Here is an 18767-nt window from a genome sequence, read left to right on the forward strand (position 1 = left end):
TTCTGATTTGCACATCTATTGACTAGTGGTTACCAGAGCTTCCTGGGAGGCAATCCCATAGTCAGGCCTCTTGTGCTCCTTCACTGACCACTGACCCTTCTCATAGCAGCACTTCTGTTGTAATTCTGGCTTCTCCTCGGATATCTTCATCACGAGCCACACCATTCTTGCTCTCAGCTTCTCCTGCTGGTTCCGTCCCTCTCTGCCCCTCAACAACTTTACATCCCTCCTGCTTCACTCTCCAGCATCACTTGTCTGGATCTTGCAGGCTCTTGTGAACTATAACATACTCAATCACCTCTGAATTTCTAGTTGCCTTGGGGCTCACCAAGACATCCATGAGCATCCTCTGCCCTGACCAGCAGTACAGATATAGGTGGACATATGTGCATGTATAGAAACAAAAACATAATTTTGATGATCTCAACAATTTTATGTTCACTTTATTTCTAAAGATTCTTTACATTATTTAAAGTATACATTATTTTCCTTTCCTAAACTGAAAATAAATTGTTTTCGTATAATATATTTTGACAATGATTTCTTCTCCATGTTTTCCCCTCTCTCCTTCTTTAGAAAGCAAATAGGCAAAAAAAGAAAGAAAGAAAGAAAGAAAGAAAGAAAGGAAGAAAGAATTTTAAAAACAAAGAGAAACACAAAAAAGAAAAAGCACAAGGTTTTCTCTCTCTCTTTCTCTCTCTCATACACACACACACATACACACACATACACACATACACACACACACATACACACACACACACACACACACACACACACACACACACACACGCACACAATCCTAAACATATAAAACCAGAAACCATAATGTAGAAACAAAAGATGCCCAAGTAAAGCAATAAGAGACAAGATAAATTTTACAAAAATGCCAAAGGGTTCATTTTGTGTTGGCCAACTACTGCTGGGCAGGGGCCTGTCCTTACATGTGGCTTGTGTTCTTGGTGAGACACTAGCAGAGAAAACTGTTTTTCCTTTCCAAGCAGGTATCAAGGGGAAACAGCTTCTGGGTGAGCTAGGAGGCCAGCTCTGATTACCTTTTATGTGAAAAGCAATAGACACAAGTCTACTTTTCACATGATCCTGAGACATGTGGGAATTAACTTGCCCAGATCTTACTGCTGAGTGTCCAAGAGTTAGAGAAGATATGGTTTTGTTAGTAAAGTAGAGTTCAAGACCAGAACTGACCTGAAAAGTGTGAGTATGAACATGGATGCACTTATAATCCCAGCACTGGGAAGTGGTGATAGACAGACCTGCTAGATGGACAAATGCCCTCATTGTCCTGGTTGGTGAGTTACAGGCCATTGAGAGACTCTCATGCTCTCTCTACTTTTTCAGAGTACATTTCTCCCCACTGGTCTCTACATATACACGCATTCATATTCGAGAACACATGAGCACATATATTCCTGCACACACACAAAATAAAAATATAAAGACATTTAAGTTTTAAGTACATAGACATACAACAGTCAATACTAACAGGCCATGTAGTATGATAAAATTCGTATGAATAGCTCTTGAGTAAATAGGGGTATTGTATGAAGAAGAACCACAGAAGGCAGACACAGTAAATGCCACATGAACATCATGTGAAAGTGTCTTGCACAGGAAACCAAAATCCACTGCAGTGGGCTAGCTTGTTGGTACCTGGGTAGAATTGTTTCTGTCAACATTTCATTCAACTGTCACACATGTGACAGTTAAGCTACAAAGATTACTTATAAAATTTATATCATTCTACATAATTTCTATTGTTTTTACTATCCTTGGAAGTAATGCTATTGTGAAACTAAATGCTTAGGGACTAAAAACACACAGTTCTCTATAGAGTGAAGCAGCTGCTATAGTGACAATTTGGAAATTTTGGTTTCTTTGAAGGCACAAAGATATGCTAAGCATGTTTCTTCATTTTAATTCCAGGTGTACAGATGTGGGGCTGCTTCAGGTTTTCTGCAGCAGGTGACTATGATTTGCTTATGCTCTAGCAGAGGCATGGTTTTGCCACCTACAAATAGTTTCTGTGATTCTGTGTCATTTGGAATTCTGAGAACTTTTCAGAGGGTATGTAAATGCTAGGGCCCTGATAGTCAGGGTGAGTGGTTGTTGGTCATTCAAGAGGGTGGGTTGTGGTTTGTTAGTAGTCAATGCTCAAAGAAGAAACAAAAGGAAAGAAATTAGATTCAGATCTCTAGCTCTCTCTTTCCCTCCATCCTTCTTTCTCTCTCATCTAGTGACAGGTGTGAAACTGGGGGGACAAAGGGTCAGAAAAAAAGAAGAATCCATGAAGTAGCAAACACTGACTACAGGTTACTATGAACCAATATGGATAAAAACAGAAACTAGTATTTTTGCAACAGGACTTTTAGAACGGGGATCATCAAAAGGCAAAACCAATGGGGAAAATTACTGTACATTAGGTTCTTTTTCCCACTGAAAGAATTTTCAAAGAACCAACAAATGCTATATGGACAGTACAGGTAACTAGGGGAATTTGCAAAGATTTCACCAGTCTCTGTGAAGGGGGTGGAGGGAACCCAGTCACTTTGAATGAGAGAGAGATTTTTCAACATTCACATATACTACAAATGGATAAAAATACAAAGCAAACAAAACAACCAAATGAAAATCTTAATCAACAGCCAAGAAAAAAAAGTTCACACAGGATAAGAAAAGCATTAAAAAGTAGAAAATTTTATCTACTGTTGGTCGGAGTATAACTTATCACAACTCCACTTATAAACTTATTGTTATGATATTAAAATGTGCATTTAATTAAACTAATAAATTAATAAATTAAAAGCATCTCATCGGATGTTCTGAGTAAACTGATACATATAAAAATCAATACAACTTAAAGATACATAGGCAAAATGCCACCTCGACCGCTCTGAGAAGTTTCTGGCCAATGCCCTCTCTCATTTGTATGAAGGTCCACTCTGCTCTTGTAGCCAGACTGACTTCTACAGCAACCCAAACAAAGAACAAAACATCAAAATCCAGGTCAATCTACACAGATCCAAGATGACTCTGAGGTGTGCAAGGGTGCTAAGTAATAAACAAAAGATGTTGTGCCAGCTTCCCCTTGACCCCTCATAAAAGATGCCGCCTTTCTTCTGTCTTGGGGAGAGGATGTTTCCAGACATGAGTTCTCCATAAGACGGCTTTGTTCTATCTGTGCAGCAGGACCTAAAATTCTGTATTGTTCATGTCAGGCAGGAGTCTCTGAGAAGTGAGTTGCAGAAGGCTTCAGCAAGGAAGCATGGCTGCCCGGCATCTTAACTGAGAACAGTACTCTAACAATACATAGGTAAGTTATATACATGCCATACATCCGTCCATCTGGGCAGGCCAGTCTCTGTTCCAGTCACCCCAAAAGTTTAGCTACTCAGATTAACTTACACCTACCACTCGCTCTTGGAAAGGCTACAAGGAACCTGGGTGACTCTCCCGCACACAGAAACTCTGTGCCCTAGCTTGGTATTCGGAGTTTAGTACCACAAAACCAGGTCCAGAAGGTAAAACTGAGTTACTGCAGAGTCACCAAATGTCTGCTGCTTCTACCAACATGGTAGTACACCGTGTGGTGCCTGAAAAATGCTGCTTTTCCAGTGCTGATGCCAGTGCTGCCTACTGTACACAGACCAGTAAATTACCCATGTATTCTCCATTGGCCCACCTTCCTGTCTATCCACATATAAACAAGTCTTGGTGAATAAATAAATATGCATACGTTCTGTTGACATTTGGGGAGATACCCCTGGTAATCAGAACAGTAAAAGTATTTCTTTTGTGACTTGCTCGTGAACACCAATTAAGTTTAATTGTAATATGCCTACAGACTCAAGAACTCATTAAACCAATCCAATAAATTAGGAAGGGCATGAGAATGTTAACACGCTATGATTGCCAGCCCGCTGCGCCCAGCTGTGTCATGGCAGGTGGCACTAGCTCTGTGTGTGTCAGATATCTATTTTGGTTGGGTTGCCTCTGCAGGTGCGCGAATGCTATTATACGCCAATATCTATTCTAGGTGGATGCCTTTGTTGTAGAAACCCTGTAAACAGCGCTTGGCTTTCTTCAACTTAAGTAGGGATGCAGTGGACTCTCAAAGCCTTTTCAGCGCCAACCGTTCATGTCTGAGTCAGGTTGCTTATTCAGGCAAACGACATCGGTACAGTCTGCAAATTTCAACCCTCACAGTGCATTACCTCATTTAAACTTCCCAAGAGCTCTGGGAAGTAAGGGTTATAATCTATTACTTATGGATATGAAATTTAATTCATTTTAGAAAGGGCACTTGGTTCCTCAGGCTGGGTCATTTGTCCAATGCCACAGGAAGGAGGAGACATTGTCAGAATTTAAAGTAGTTCCTATTAGTAACAGGCCCTTTCCCACCGTGCTTTGATCCTGGTCAGAATTCTCTGAGAAGGGTATCGCAGGGACATCTTTATTCTTCGGAATGGACTTTGTTAGGATTCCGAGGCATACAAACGGGTCATGAAAAAGATAAATAGAGCAGACAACTCCTGGCAAAATCAAAGCTGTTTTCTCTCTCTGCCTGGCCAACACACCAGAGTAGTTGCCACCAGAGTCCTGTTGAAAGCCACTTGAGAAGCCATTAGCTCTCGCTGTCCCTCTCTCACTCCAAACCGTTCTTAAAACTTGTGACTAAGCAAAGTCCTTAGCATGAAGGCAAAGCCCACGCCCCAATGACGTCACCACTGCTGCTTTAACAAATAGCTCTTTCTTACAAATACATTTCTTATAAATAGCAAATATGGAAAAGGTCAGTGTGGACTTCTGTACCTAACCAGATAGCGAAGAAATAATGTTCAACCCAAGAAAAAGTGGGAGAGCATTTCTTCTCTTCTTGCAGTAGTTAATTTGAAGTGATCCTGTAAAAAGTGCACTGCTTTTTAAAATTCCCATTTATTTTCAAACAAATGAAACATATTTGGAGTTTTTCCAAATACGAAAGGAGGAGAAAACATAAACTGAGGTTGAAAGCTCACTGGCAGGCTTGTATGGCTGGCTAGAGAGTATGATACTCTGCAGTACATGCACCGAAAATTTGGCCTCAACTTTTAATTGAAAAGTTTGTTATTAATATTTATTTCTCTTGATCCTACATTCTATCATTTTCTACTAAGTAAAAGAAAATCACATTCTAGAGATTTAAAAAAAATACTTTCATCATTAGATGCTGAGAAAGCATTTGACAAAATTCAACACCCCTTCATGATAAAAGTCCTGGAAAGAATAGGAATTCAAGACCCATACCTAAACATAGTAAAAGCCATATACAGCAAACCAGTTGCTAACATTAAACTAAATGGAGAGAAACTTGAAGCAATCCCACTAAAATCAGGGACTAGACAAGGCTGCCCACTCTCTCCCTACTTATTCAATATAGTTCTTGAAGTTCTAGCCAGAGCAATCAGACAACAAAAGGAGATCAAGGGGATACAGATCGGAAAAGAAGAGGTCAAAATATCACTATTTGCAGATGACATGATAGTATATTTAAGTGATCCCAAAAGTTCCACCAGAGAACTACTAAAGCTGATAAACAACTTCAGCAAAGTGGCTGGGTATAAAATTAACTCAAATAAATCAGTTGCCTTCCTCTATACAAAAGAGAAACAAGCCGAGAAAGAAATTAGGGAAACGACACCCTTCATAATAGACCCAAATAATATAAAGTACCTCGGTGTGACTTTAACCAAGCAAATAAAAGATCTGTACAATAAGAACTTCAAGACACTGAGGAAAGAAATTGAAGAAGACCTCAGAAGATGGAAAGATCTCCCATGCTCATGGATTGGCAGGATTAATATAGTAAAAATGGCCATTTTACCAAAAGCAATCTACAGATTCAATGCAATCCCCATCAAAATACCAATCCAATTCTTCAAAGAGTTAGACAGAACAATTTGCAAATTCATCTGGAATAACAAAAAACCCAGGATAGCTAAAGCTATCCTCAACAATAAAAGGACTTCAGGGGGAATCACTATCCCTGAACTCAAGCAGTATTACAGAGCAATAGTGATAAAAACTGCATGGTATTGGTACAGAGACAGACAGATAGACCAATGGAATAGAATTGAAGACCCAGAAATGAACCCACACACCTATGGTCACTTGATTTTTGACAAAGGAGCCAAAACCATCAAATGGAAAAAAGATAGCATTTTCAGCAAATGGTGCTGGTTCAACTGGAGGTCAACATGTAGAAGAATGCAGATCGATCCATGCTTATCACCCTGTACAAAGCTTAAGTCCAAGTGGATCAAGGACCTCCACATCAAACCAGACACACTCAAACTAATAGAAGAAAAACTAGGGAAGCATCTGGAACACATGGGCACTGGAAAAAATTTCCTAAACAAAACACCAATGGCTTACGCTCTAAGATCAAGAATCGACAAATGGGATCTCATAAAACTGCAAAGCTTCTGTAAGGCAAAGGACACGGTGGTTAGGACAAAACGGCAACCAACAGATTGGGAAAAGATCTTTACCAATCCTACAACAGATAGAGGCCTTATATCCAAAATATACAAAGAACTCAAGAAGTTAGACCGCAGGGAAACAAATAACCCTATTAAAAAATGGGGTTCAGAGCTAAACAAAGAATTCACAGCTGAGGAATGCCGAATGGCTGAGAAACACCTAAAGAAATGTTCAACATCTTTAGTCATAAGGGAAATGCAAATCAAAACAACCCTGAGATTTCACCTCACACCAGTGAGAATGGCTAAGATCAAAAACTCAGGGGACAGCAGATGCTGGCGAGGATGTGGAGAAAGAGGAACACTCCTCCATTGTTGGTGGGATTGCAGACTGGTAAAACCACTCTGGAAATCAGTCTGGAGGTTCCTCAGAAAATTGGACATTGAACTGCCTGAGGATCCAGCTATACCTCTCTTGGGCATATACCCAAAAGATTCTTCAACATACAAAAGAGACACGTGCTCCACTATGTTCATCGCAGCCTTATTTATAATAGCCAGAAAATGGAAAGAACCCAGATGCCCTTCAACAGAGGAATGGATACAGAAAATGTGGTACATCTACACAATGGAATATTACTCAGCTATCAAAAACAACGAGTTTATGAAATTCGTAGGCAAATGGTTGGAACTGGAAAATATCATCCTGAGTGAGCTAACCCAATCACAGAAAGACATACATGGTATGCACTCATTGATAAGTGTCTATTAGCCCAAATGCTTGAATTACCCTAGATCCCTAGAACAAACGAAACTCAAGACGGATGATCAAAATGTGAATGCTTCACTCCTTCTTTAAATGAGGAAAAAGAATACCCTTGGCAGGGAAGGGAGAGGCAAAGATTAAAACAGAGACTGAAGGAACACCCATTCAGAGCTTGCCCCACAGGTGGCCCATACATATACAGCCACCCAATTGGACAAGATGGATGAAGCAAAGAAGTGCAGACCGACAGGAGCCGGATGTAGATCGCTCCTGAGAGACACAGCCAGAATACAGCAAATACAGAGGCGAATGCCAGCAGCAAACCACTGAACTGAGAATAGGTCCCCCATTGAAGGAATCAGAGAAAGAACTGGAAGAGCTTGAAGGGGCTCGAGACCCCAAAAGTACAACAATGTCAAGCAACCAGATCTTCCAGGGACTAAGCCACTACCTAAAGACTATACATGGACTGACCCTGGACTCTGACCCCATAGGTAGCAATGAATATCCTAGTAAGAGCACCAGTGGAAGGGGAAGCCCTGGGTCCTGCTAAGACTGAACCCCCAGTGAACTAGACTATGGGGGGAGGGCGGCAATGGGGGGAGGGTTGGGAGGGGAACACCCATAAGGAAGGGGAGGGGGGAGGGGGATGTTTGCCCAGAAACCGGGAAAGGGAATAACACTTGAAATGTATATAAGAAATACTCAAGTTAATTAAAAAAAAATACTTTCAGCAGGAGAACGCATTTTTATAGGATACATTACTTTAATTGTTGTAACAAAGCATTGAAAGTAGGCTAACTTTACAAACAACAAATAGAAAAATGTATTTATTTTTATTTCTGGAAGTTCAAGAGTGTTGTGTCAGAATCATCTAAGTTTTGACAAGAAGCTCATGGTGAATGGTGTCCCAAAACCAGGAGCTTGTGGTGAATGGTGTCCCAACACCAGGAGCATGTGCGGGAGAAGGAAACAGGAAGTTGGGAGCAATTCAGAGACTGGACTTGCTCTCTTTATATGAAATCTTGGGATTCTTCAAATCCCAAGGGCAACTACCACAATGAACTAAAGACTTTCCATTATGCCCCGCCTTTTAAAGAGCCCACCCACATTTCAGCATCAGCATGCTAGTGATCACGACTCCTTCACATGAGACACAGGGAGACAAACTCCATCTGAACGACACGAGTAGATTGCTAGGCACATCGCTTGTTCCTCTCAACTTAGAATTGTAAAGTATGGTGCCGAGGACAGAAAGGCTGAGAAAGTTAAAGAACACCCTTGCTCTTAGCCACATACAAATATCCACTTATGAATCATCTAGATATTTTTTAAAATGTAAAAATAAGTAAAGATATTGAAGACTTGGGTCATGCAAACACTAATGACATCCTACTTCTGTGGGTGAGATATGGGCTCCCAGAATGCAGCATTAATAAACTCCTTTATTAATCCCCTGGGAGTGCCCATTGTACCCTCCACTGGGTCCCATTGGTCCCAAGCAACCAAGTGGCAGTTCCTGATTGGCTGACATTGTCTGTCACCAGTCTTTAGGCTCTCAGGCAGGCTGCAGTTTGACCCTCCTATGGAAGTCACCTCTGTGGCTGCGTGACCCTACTCACTGTTTACTGACATTTATGAGGAAGCGGCACCAGCATGTCAGTGAGACCTGCCATCCTGCTACACACTAAGCCTATCATTAACAGTGCAAAGCATCAATTCTCTGTATCAAAGTCTTTACTCCCTCGAGTACCCACTAGCGTGTGTTTGAACATCCTATAGAGTATCCAGAGGCACGGGTTCATATACTCTGACGATCTTAACAATGTGTTTATCCAAACAACTTTAGCTGCTAGATCAGAGAAAGTCAGATAGGCTGCTGGCCCGTGCACATGAAATGAAACAAGCCAGTTCCTGGGGAACATCTTTTCTCATTGTCAGAGAGACTTCCAGCAACAACTTCCTTCAGAGAGGATTATAGTAAACTGTGAAATGTGAGGGAAGGAGGGGCCATCCAAATCTATGTGGTAATCAGTCTTCGCTGATCTGGCAGATTCTATAATACCTTTAAAATATCTGGCTGAGCGCATGCCCTACTTTTCCAGACATCCTTCATGGAGATCAATATTAGCGAAAATGATGTTGAAGAGTGTTATTAATCCAGATTCATCCATTGCAATGAACAGTTCCTACATTAGAGACAGGTGCTGCACTCTATCTGAGGGGAAAACAGATGCACCTGGCAAGGTAAGACTCTGGATGGCAGAGTCTCTTCTCTGACGCTTACAGTCTCACTACCCTACCGTATTGTTAGAGAGCAGCAGCAGCTCAGCCATACCTAGGAAGCCTGGTCACCTTCACAGCATTTCCTAAAATGAAGACTTTAGTGCATTGATTTATGTAGATAAACTGAAAATGTGAGCGTTCTTAAGTGTGGGTCCTATTTCCGATTCTACGTAAAATTGACTTAATTATTTATTATCTGAATCACAAACATAGGCAGTCTCTGTTGATCGACTCTATAAATCACTTCAAAAAGAACTTAGCTATTTCTCTGTATTAACCAGAGTTCGTGTGAGGGGATTTAGATTGTGCCAATTAAAGCTTCCAAAGACAACTGAGTCATAGGTGAACTTGGGGAACCAACGGGAAAACTTTATTGGTGAATCTGTATTTAGTGGAGACCTCTGATCTGTCAGACATGACACTAGGGTGCTTCCTAGCAATTGTAGAGAAAATAACCCACTCTCTTGTCCCAGTTGTGAAGCTGACAAACAATCTAAATAAGCACACAGAGCGAGTAGACTGTTAAAAGAGCAGTGTGTGGCGCAGGAGTGGGGGGGGGGGCACTGGAATGAGGAGTGGTCAGTAGGAAGTCCAATTTCTAGGAGATGGTTGTGGGACGGGAAGCCTCAGCATCATTATAAAGTAAGAGCGGGAGCTATGCAGAAAAAAATAAAGGACCCGGGGCTGGAGAGATGGCTTAGCGGTTAAGAGCACTGACTGCTCTTCCAGAGGTCCTGAGTTCAATTCCCAGCAACCACATGGTGGCTCACAAACATCTGTCATGAGATCTGATGCCCTCTTCTGGTGTGTCTGAAGACAGCTACAGTGTACTCATTTAAAATAAAATAAATCTTTAAAAAAAAAATAAAGAACCCAAGGAAAGAGCTGGTACACAGTTCTAGCAACTCAAAGATGTGTTTCTTTGCCTACAGGTAAGGTCCGTGAACATGGTTTACCACCCGTGCAGAGAGGCATTGTGGGAAGGAATCGGAAGCCCAGTCCTGGAGACAGTTATAGGGGCAAAGGTGTGACTGAACACCTCTGTTTTATCTTGTTCTAAACAAAGAGAAATCACAGCGGGGTGAGGATAGGCAGCTTTAGTATTCTTCAGCATTTGGAAGGAGTGATGCGCCGCCGCTGCAGAGGCTGGGCAGAGGCTGGGCGGAGGCTGGGCAGAGGCAGCAGGTTGGAGTAGATAGCATTGCGAGCAGGTACTGAGACCCTCAGCCCTTCTGTTACAAAAACGGTACGGCACCAGTGAAGGTTTGAGAGTTTGGCTCTCTGGTCCCTGAAGGCCGCCATTGTTAAGGTACCAGGCTTAGGTACTGAGTAAGTGAAGACACAGAATCCTAAGCAGATGTTCCTTTCAGTGACTCTCAAATGTCTTCACTGAACACATAAAGGACATGATCCCAGAAATGCCGCGAAAGTAAGTTTTGTTAAATATCAGAATGTTTTAATTCACATGAAGAAGAAATATGGTGAAGGTAAGTCACCCTCTATATTTACGCTACTTTCTGCTAAACTCTCTAATCTAACAGTAGGTACCAAAACATTTGGAGTGAGATGCTGTCCAAAGACCATTATTTCTTAAAGGAAAAAGATGGGAGAGGCAACACTGGATAGAAGATAAGCTGTTATAAGTCCATCAGTATCAGGAAATTGGATTAACTAAGTATGTATGTATGTATGTATGTATGTATGTATGTATGTATGTATGTGTATGTATGTATATGTATGTATCCTGAAAGAGTAGAATGCAACAGGCTTTATGGTCTCACCTCGGTCAGGAGCTGAAATGGTTTGATGTACATATTCACTCCCATAGCTTCCAAGTGCAGTTACTATGGATATTTGGAGGCTTAATAATTTACATCATACTTTGGTGAAGTCCACAGTCACTATTGAAAATAAAATCATAATTTACAGAGTTCAGATCAATTGGCTATCTTATTATCAGAATTTTCTGTCATTCAAAAACAAGGAAAGGGGGGATTAAGAGCACTGGCTGTTCTTCTAGAGGACAGAGGTTCAATTCCTAGCGCCCAAATGGCTGCTCACAACACTGTAACTCCAGCTCTGGGGGATCTGACATCCCCTTCTGGCCCCTGAGGACACCTGTATGTGTGTGTGAGCATGGACACTGAAACACGAAAGTAGGGAAGATGGCTCGGTGAGCTTCTGGGTGTCCATTACCCAGTCTCAATAAGCAGTTATACCTCATTATTTGTTCTATTCTGGATCATTTTTATTCTCTTGAATGTTTTAAAAGAAATCTCAGACATCATAAGACTTAATTCATAAGCATTTCCAGACAGTTTCTTCAGTTTCTCTATAACCGCATGCTTATATTGGTGAGGACTCTTCCTCTTATCCATACATGATGAAGTGTACTGGGTCAGTTGAACAGTGCATGACGGGCTTTTAGTTTTACTATAAACAGAAATAGGGAAAGCCAATGTAGAAACTTCAGTGTGCTTTGTTACAACTTCAGAAGTCACACAAAGTCATTTCTAGGGCACTGATCATAACTAACTCCGGTCAGGGTTACATTGGAATGTTACAGATAGGGTTACTCGGGAAGATGACTACTTAGAAGTAAAGATCATTGAAGGAAATATTTGTAAATATTGTTGAGATTGTAATTACATCATTTTTTCATTCCCTTGCCTCCACCCACACTCCTTTGTGCATCTCCTACTTTTGATCTGTTTAAAATTCATGGTCTCTTTTTTTCTTCAGTAGCTCATATGTGCATGTATGTGTACATACTACATGCTATATAGCTAATGTCCCAGTATACAGTGCTGCAAGCCTGCTATCTCAGCACTGCGGAGAGGAGACAGGAGGACACACACATACATCATACATATACAGAAAGCTAGCACATATACATGAGCACACATACAAAGAAGATAAAATGTTAAAATTGTTACTGATCTCTGTAATCACACATGAAATAATTAATAGAGCTTTCACATAACCGAGTGTGTTCATGGGACCCACATTTCTCGGGGACTCGTCATTGTTTGCCATTGACTACATTCTGAATTACGCAAAGCCAGCACGCTAGAGTGAGCTGAAAGGCTTCTGAAATCTCTGCTCATCTCTGGTTTTTGTTTGTTTGTTTGGTTGGTTGGTTTTTGTTTTTGTTTTTGTTTTTGTTTCTGTTTTTCATGAAAGGTGCCAGTTGTGTAAAAGTGAGGTACGCTTTCTGAAGTTTTCCTCTTCAAGATCATGTGCCCCTTGAGTCTGCCTAGTGTATTTCTCTGCATTTGCATTTTTCTCACCCTAGGGTTAGAGCTCCAAAGTTACAATTTGGATTCTGTTTCAGGTTCAGATTCTCAGCAATTGATTTCATCCACGTGTCCCATCCCTGCAGAAATTCAGTTTCTGGTTGCCTTGGATGCTAATCGGCAACAATTGGCAGGAATCGCCTCTCACTTCACCGGACTCCAAAATATGCATATTGCGATTTTTGTAAGTCTTAATTTGATACTTGAAATTGGTCAATTAACTCAAACTTCATCTTATCAATTATTTACTCTCAGATAGAGTACATTCATTAGAATCTGAGAAAATATTAAATTCATCCTTCACCAGAACTGGGACATTCTTCCTATATGAAGACTGAGTATAAGAGATGGTTTTTATTTTTGCTGTAAGATGACTCGTATATTTTGACTGTCTTTGCTGTGTTTCTAAATTACTTTCTTTTTCTAATGTTATTAATTTGGTCTTTAAGAATTTTGCTCATGTGTTTAGTGTGTTTTGGTGATATCCAGCTCCATTCTTTGCCAGTTTCCCTGAAACCTTTAACATGTCATGCCTTCCCAACCCCCTGTCATGTCATGTCATGCCCTCCCAATCCCCCTAACATGTCATGTCATTCCTTCCCAACCCCCAACATGTCATGTCATGCCCTCCCAATCTCCCTAACATGTCATGCCTTCCCAACCCCCTAACATATCATGCCTTCCCAATCCCTTAATATATTACTCCCTCCCAGTTTTTTGTCCTTTTCTTTATAACCCACTGAAACCACTTATTGTTGAGTGTGTGCTCATGGGTACAGAGACATCCACTGGAACATGAGCCATCTACTAATGGCCACTCAATAAAGAAAACAAGTTTCTCCACCAGTTGTCATTTGCTAGTATCATCTCAGCATCTCATTTATGGGTGCGCCTTTGTGAATCCTACTCCCATCACTATTGGGATATTCACTGACTTGAACTTGTGCAGAAAACCACAGCTACTGTGAGTCCACTAGTGCAGTAGCCATGTTGTATGCAGAAGACGACATTTTATCGCCTTAATCTCCATCCTCCAGATCTTAAATTCTTTCCAAACCCTTTCCATGATATTCCCTAGGCTTTTGGAATGGAAGGTTGACATAGATATCCCATTGAAGACTGAGCACTTGTAATCACTTGTTCTCAGCATTTTGTCTAGTTGTGAGTCTCAATAATAACCACCAACCATTGCCAGAAGACCAATAAAGGCAGCATTAGTCTGTTGATACAAAATAAAATATTTAAAAGGAAGTTTGACATAGCCATTTATCAAAAGAACAGTAAATTACTCCCAAATCAGGATTTCCCTAGAGACTTCTCTCTTGCCATGGCCTTTTCACCTGTTTAACAGCACAAGGCTATTGAGAAACATGTCTTAAGGCCAATCAGAATATGGTTGGTTCCTCCTACAATAGTCATGCCACTACTACATGAGTGGGCACATCTTGCTTGGCATGTCAGTACTGTAGCATGCAGGGGTCAGAGCTAGGTAAGACCATTGATATCTTCTCTCCTCCAAGAGCATGCATGGCAGAGGCCTGTCCATGCCTTCTGGGGTTCAGAGCTGAGTTGGAACACAGAGTTAGACAGAGGCCAAAAGACTGATTAATCTAGACTTATAACTGTCACTAACTATACTGGGGGTCAGACGCTGATGGCTTTTGGAAACCTAACCCTCTCTTGCTTATTCTGTGGCTGAAAACCACTAGTTTCTTTTTCCCACTTCTCTGTGTTTTAATAAGTGCTGTATATTTTATAACTGTCTGTATTTGATTACTTTATAACTCTCTGTGCTTTAGTAAGAACTGTATATTTAACTCTTTCTTACTGTTTTGTGTTTTAGTAATTGCTAAAAACTTTATTATTATTCTGTGCTTTAATAAGTGCTAGGAACTTAACTCTTTAACTGTCTTATTATTTGTACTTAAATAAGTGTTAATTTCTGGTGAATTACCACATGCTGTTTAGTAACTGATAATTAAATAAAAGGATTTATTGGTAGAGCTACTTTCTCTGGAGAGTCAGCCAGGTGACTACTCCCTTCCCCTCTCCCCTCACTGACCAGAGAGGATGGAGTTTGTTAACTCTTTTTGAACCAGAAAGAAAAGAAAGGAACAAGATCATTTACACAGACAAAACACACACACACACACACACACACACGCACACACAAATGGTGAAGCAGAAAATGGCTGCCCTGCCTTTCTTTTATTGCTTTCAGCCTCTTTATAGCTTTTAGATGAAAAAAAAACCCTCTATGTAAGAATTACCTCATAGATAAAATGTTATATAAAAGGGGAGTAATGAAAGGTTACTAATAAAGAGTTAAAAGTAGTGTTTCACTCTGTAAGCTCATTATAAGTTCAAAGCAACAGTTTCACATGACCTTGCTTCACATGACATAGTGGACACCAGTGTAGCTTCATCCTTGGATTGACCTAGAATGAATGTTTTTCCTTGATCACAAATTTGCCCCAAGCCTATTTCTCTTTTTAGTGTAATTGTGAAAGCTCATTGTATTCCTTATTATGCAGCCATTACTAAATGGGTACATTCTATACTTGATTTTAACTTTATCATATCTTTCTGGAAAAACAACTAAAACCATATCTTAAAACTTTTTCCTAAAATTATTTGAATCAAATTAGGAATTATATAAAGTCATTAATTCATCTAAACAGCATTAACTGTTTAGAAAGTTCATCTTCATCTTGATCTGCAGGAAATCTGATTCTAGTGTAGGTCAATGCCCAGGAATTCTTACACTAAGAAATAGTGACATAAAAGTCATATCAGCTTCAGAGGCAGTTCTGGGATGAAGTCTCTTGAGACCTTGACTCTTACAGCTCTCTCATCATAAGCCATACAAAGATGGTGGGCCACATCCAGGGAGGCCCCTGTTAGCCATAGCAAGATTTGCAGATAGGATTTGCATTTAATAGAGAATTGGTGTCTAGAACACAAAAAGAAAAAAAGAAAGAGAGAGAGAGAGAGAAAGGAAGGAAGGAAGGAAGGAAGGAAGGAAGGAAGGAAGGAAAGAGGGAAGGAAGGAGGGAAGGAAGGAGGGAAGGAAGGAGGGAAGGAAGGAAAGAAGGAAGGAAGGAAGGGGGAGGGAAAAAAGAAAGAGAAAGGAAAAGAAAAGAAAACCGATTTCAGATATTTTCCTTTGGATGTTCAGATTATCCCACCTGTGGTAAATCGAAGCCTTTTAACTTTGTCCCTTGCTTTGTGAAGTAACTCCAGTAGTCCCAATCACTTGCTTCCCTTCTAGTGTAACAGTATTCCCATGTTGATGTCATGTATTAGCCAGTCCATGCACATCTCTCCAGTCTCTGGTTTACCTTGTGGATGATGCTATTAGCATCCTATAAGATGCTGCTGCTCATTGCTAGAGAGTTGACCATTCTTTCTGGGGAAGGGAAGGATATAGTGAGAGATCTAAGTATTGTCTCGAAAAACTAGATCAAGAGCTTATGTGGTTATCTAAATTTTGACTTAATATTCTAAGGATTTTACTTAATCTCTTTAAGTCTATTTTTAAACACATGTACTTGAAGATCTTGATTCTAAGTACAGTAGCTGCATATAAATTCCATTGACAAGATTATTTTGCTATATTATGTATACATAAACGTATTTTCAGGACTGTAGCTTCAAGAATTATAGCAATCGTATTATCAATACCAGTGTCAAGAAGAATCAAGTGAGTGGATCTCACTGCAGGTTGTTTTTTTATTCTCAGGGTACATATTCTAGATTACACAGTCAAACAGTTCCATACAAAATGACAAATATGAAATAGATAATCAAATTAATTAATTAAATTTTGATTTAATCCTAAATATAAATTAATTAGTTTTATAATTATACATTTAAGGGGTTCAAGTGTAAATCCAGAGAAATTCTTTTGTCACCTCATTTCCACCTAATAGATTTTATACATATATATTTGTGTGTATGTATAAATAAATGTATAAAAATTTTTAATAATATATTTTGAGGATACTCTTTCCCTTCCTCCAACAACTCCCAGTTCCTACCCCCATTATTTTTATCGTTTCTGGTTTCCATGTTTGTCTTAAATAGACTATCTTGCAGGTGAGAGAGCTCAGTAATACAGCACTTGTCTCATATGTACAAGTCCCTGGGTTCAGTGCCCAGTCCTCCAAAATGAAACCGACTATCCTCAAACAGACTCCTTGTGTTCCTTGTTACTTTTAAAAAGTAACTTAGTCACAACTAGCAATTACTATTTTCTTTAAATATCTAATATTTACCTCCCTTATGTGAGTCCACTCAGGATAGTGTCAGCTTCCTTCACTGAAGTAGCCACAGTTATCACTAGAAATCTCAGCCCTTGGTAAAGCCTCGGGGAATAAAAAGTCAGAGTTCTTATACTGCCTAAGCATTAAGAAGTAATTAGTAATTGCAATCCTTTTACCCTAGGAATGTAAAAGGAAAAATATGAAAATTGGCTCACACTTTAAAATGCAAAAGGCTTGAAGAATCTGTTTAGTCTAAGTCATGGCACCCTTGTATCTTCTGAAGCATCCTGACTTCCACCCTATCCCTGGTAAAATCCATTCTACATGGAGTAACCAAATCTGGGTCCCTAGGATTGTTTAAATTTAGTCTCTTTCTGTGTGTCAACAGACAAGCGAAGGTCAGTGCACGAATAAAATACCAACTACAGATGAAGCTTCCAGACACTAAAATGCAGCCCTAACTTTTCCATCCAGACCGCTTGAATTTCTTAAAGTCATTCTGAAAAAGATCACTAGGAGCAGAGTGGAAAAATGCATCAGCGGCTTCCCTGTAAATGTCTGAGTCAGTGCTTAAGTGACAGCAAGGAGCCTGGTGAATACTGTCTCCAAGAGGACTTGCCAGTGTATTCCGGGTAATGTCAAAGACCACAGATAAATTCGACTGCCTTTAATTAAGATCTCCCTAGGCTTAACAACAGGAGAAGCTTCCCAGCCTTTTCTGCCCACGGATAAGTAATTTGCTAAGCAGGGTAAGTGTGAAAGATAGCAGAGCCCCAGGGTATCTGTATAATCCCTGGAAGTAATTAGTGAGAGATTATAACCTAGGATTCTGCTCACAACAAAAGGCCTTGTTATCACAGTCATGACCTTGAGATATAGTTATGTGACACCACTGAAAAGTTATTTAACAAAATGCACACACACACACACACACACACACACGGAAACAGCCTTGATTTAAAATCACCGTGATAGTGCCTCTGGTGGTGATATTTAGATGCAGTGCTATTTAACACTCTTGTTTGGTTACTATGATTAATAATCAGAAAAGTTGTTTTGTAAAGTAACACTTTTATAAAAGAAAAGAACTAAAGTGTCCTTTTTGTTCTGTTTTCAATACAAAATCACATGGGCCTCAATGACCATGAGAAAAGCAACTTTGTAAAGGAAGTTGGAATTTTTAATTTACTTTGAAGTCCAGGGTAAGGAAGAGCTTTCAGTAATTTTTAGTCCAATCTTATTCCTGGAAGAAAACTCCATACTTACTTCTCTAAGTTGACCAGAATAAAGAGTTCATTTGATCTCATGATTCCAGAGGGAACCTCTATCAGGGCAGGAGCAATAACAGTAAGTAGATATGGCTGCAAGAGGCTGGAGGTTGATATCTCACATCCTGAACTGTAAACATGAAGCAGAGAAAGAGAACAGTGAGGTGGGTGATGTACTCTCAAAGTCCTCCCATACTGACATATGCCTTATTATAGCAAGGCTATACCTAAATCTGTTCTATCAGAGCCACCAAAAATGGGTGAAGTGTTCAAATGCCCAAGCCTGTGGAAGACAGTTCTCATCTATACAACATCAACCAGCTTCTTATACCTTCCTTCTCAACTACCCTAGTCCCCTTCCCTAATATGTCTCCCTCCAGCATTGAGTCTTTTATGTTTTTCAACCA

General features: G+C 40.1%; 1 non-coding gene across 6 annotated transcripts in view; it reads right to left on the reverse strand.

Moving 5' to 3' along the window:
• Window positions 1–18767, reverse strand: part of LOC102552637 (uncharacterized) — an 86377-nt gene that overhangs the window by 16116 nt on the left and 51494 nt on the right. For 3 of the 6 annotated variants that reach the window (XR_015624742.1, XR_015624740.1, XR_015624739.1), the window contains 4 exons: window positions 18359–18490; window positions 17105–17194; window positions 16016–16236; window positions 11313–11432 (listed from right to left, as the gene is read on the reverse strand). This is a non-coding gene — a transcript (uncharacterized LOC102552637). The remainder of the gene's footprint in view (window positions 1–11312; window positions 11433–16015; window positions 16237–17104; window positions 17195–18358; window positions 18491–18767) is intronic. The other 3 variants (XR_015624744.1, XR_015624743.1, XR_015624741.1) reach the window with 1 other exon arrangement.

The sequence above is a fragment of the Rattus norvegicus genome, chromosome 7 (genome assembly GCF_021556685.1).
Source record: "Rattus norvegicus strain SHRSP/BbbUtx chromosome 7, alternate assembly SHRSP_T2T, whole genome shotgun sequence".
Classification (NCBI taxonomy): Eukaryota; Metazoa; Chordata; class Mammalia; order Rodentia; family Muridae; genus Rattus; species Rattus norvegicus.